Here is a 2922-nt window from a genome sequence, read left to right on the forward strand (position 1 = left end):
TGTAGAACCTTATAGGTACACATGGAATAATTCATTTCTACCTATGCCTTTAGTCAATGGCATCCCACTCCAGTACTTTTGCCTGGAAAATCCCATGGACAGAGAAGCCTGGTGGGCTACAGTCCATGGGGTCGCTAGAGTCGGACACGACTGAGCGACTTCACTTTCACTTTTCACTTTCATGCATTGGAGAAGAAAATGGCAACCCACTACAGTGTTCTTGCCTGGAGAATCCCAGGGATGGGGGAGCCTGGTGGGCTGCCGTCCATGGGGTTGCACAGAGTCAGACACGACTGAAGCAACTTAGCAGCAGCAGCAGCAGCAGCAGCAGGTGACATGCTAATGGATGGGTTCCTCCTTTAGTGAGCTTCGATGGAACGGGTCCCATGCAGCCTGAGTTATGGAAAGCATTGGTTGCTATGGCACCTGTGATTTTACATAGACCTTTAAAAGAACAAAGATACATTGTACGGGCCTGCATACATTCTCCCTATGCCTTTTTGTTGTCCAGAAATCAGAGTGATTTGGAAGTTTCTGAAGGAGAAACTGTTTACAATGTTATATGTGTGAATTGTTTTATATCAAATTGTGTTGATGGGAATTATTATAATAATTATACGGCTGAGATGATCATAAAGCAACCACCATATTTGATGGTTCCTGTAAAATTAGAGGGACAATGGTTGGATGATTATGCATTGAAAGTTTTATAGAACTTAATGGCTTAATTTCTCGACCTTAGGAATTCATTGCAGCTCTGGTTGTGGGAATAACTGCCTTGATTGCCATAATTGCATCAGTCACGGTTTCTACTGTTGCCCTGTCAAAAGAAGTGCATACGGCCTCGTTTGTCGATCAGCTGTCCAAAAATGTCTCCATAGCTCTTACTACACAGGAAATTATAGATAAGAAAATAGAAAATAGGGTCAATGCTTTAGAAGTAGCAGTTCTGCTTATGGGGCAAGAAATTACAAACTTAAAAATTAAATTATCTTTAAGGTGCCATGCGGAATTTAAAATGGATGTGCCTTACCCCTCTACAAGTGAATGAGTCCATGCATTCTTGGGAACGCATTAAGAATCATATTTTAGGCATCTGGAATCATTCAGATTTTAGTATTGATATCTCTAAATTACATCAGGATATTCAGGATACGAAGCAGGCGGAGTCTGACTTTTCCTCACAATGGCGTTCTAATTCCCTCTTTGAAAATCTGGAGGGGTATCTTTCCCATGGATCCTTTTCTACAATAATGATTAATGAGGCCATGTGCTTATGCCTGTTAGTTCTGATTTGTGTAATAGCCCCGTGCCTTTTCAGAATACCCAGCCGAAATGTTTCTGCTCTATCTACTGAGTTTCATACCTATGCTCTAAAAAATAAAAAAGGGGGAAATGTCAGGAGCCACATTAGGCATTACTGACAAAATGGAGGCACGGCCCTAACCCCCTCCCTTTGTTCCACAGGCACGGATCCAGAATGAAGGAGTTAGGCTTTGTGATTCTGACTTGTTTTTACCTTTCCTCGGCTGAGTGGACGGAAGAGAATATTAAGGTGCTTATTGTTTTTGAGAGGAGCATGAGAAGGCATAAACCTTCTGCAGCTGTGCTCAAAGAATAATTCATAAAGTTAATCATTGACATTTGTTCAAGGACTTTTACAAAAGACTTCCAGGATGAGCATGCAGGCCACAGCTCAAGGCCATGGGAGGGATTGCTATCTGAAGCCCATTTGTGAGAAAAGCGCTTATGGCAAAGGAGTTTGCTGAATTTAGGGCTTAGGAATAATTAAAATAGTTAGAAGCTAAAGAGTTAAGGATTGCTGTAATGTTAGCATATTCTACTATAGCTTATAGAAATTAGGGACTTTAGAGATATTATTAGCTAGAAGCCCCTTCTAAGAAATAGTGAGCTTAGGATACTAGGGGCAAACAGGACTTAGAAAGACAAGAAATAAACTGAGGAATGTAGTATGCAGCCCAGACATTAGCATGAGTTACAGTGTCTTCACAAGGACACATGAGAAAAAGTAGATGAGAGAATCACTGAGGAAGGAACTCCTGTTGAGGGGCAACAATGATTTTTGGAGAAAAATAAATCTGGGTCAATGGGAACTAAAAATATCAAACCTCTGACCTAATGCTTTTGTAAAAGTATAAAAGAGAATCATAAGCTTGAAACAAACAGGCAGTCCAAGAAAAATGAGAGGCTGCCTCAGTTTCTCGCCGACACAGTTCACCCCTTCAGGTTGAATCCCTGGTTGCTGGAGCTGGGCTCCGGCAAGTGGCGCCTGAACAGGGGACACTGAAGTGTAGGTAATTTGAGATTGTAACGCGGGGCGGTTAGGATTGTACCTGTGGGTGGCCGGCACCCCTCTGCAGTTTAGGCAGGGTGAGGATGGTACAGAATGAATAAGAATATTCTCTAGAAGAATGGGTTTCTCTGCATCTAAGAATAGACAAATGTTTATTGAAATATTACTTCACATGTTATCCCATAGAGGCATTAAAGAAAGCACAGGAAGACTGTCTAAATTTCTACATTTGTTTTATACTTTGCATGGGCCAGAAAAGGTTCCTGTAGATGCTTTTGCTCTGTGGAATATGATTAGAAATGTCCTGGACCCCCCGTCATGAGGCTGTTAGACAGCCTATGGGGGAGGCTATAGCGGTAGGTGGTGGGTCTCCACCTTCTCTGCAGATCATATTTTCTGCCATTGACGAAGAAAAGCAGGGAGACTGTGCTCTACCTCCTGGGGAAGGAGAGGGCTTACAGGACGCTGCGGCCGGGCGCCCTGGCGAGCCCCCTCCCCCTCTACGCAAACCTTTAAAAACTTACCCAGTACTTTCTGATTTAAGTCGATCGCCCTCGCCTCCGTGTGCGCCTCCTAGGGCCCAGGAGTTCCCCACTTTGCCCCCAAAG

Source organism: Bubalus kerabau, chromosome 11 (assembly GCF_029407905.1).
Source record: "Bubalus kerabau isolate K-KA32 ecotype Philippines breed swamp buffalo chromosome 11, PCC_UOA_SB_1v2, whole genome shotgun sequence".
Taxonomy (NCBI): Eukaryota; Metazoa; Chordata; class Mammalia; order Artiodactyla; family Bovidae; genus Bubalus; species Bubalus kerabau.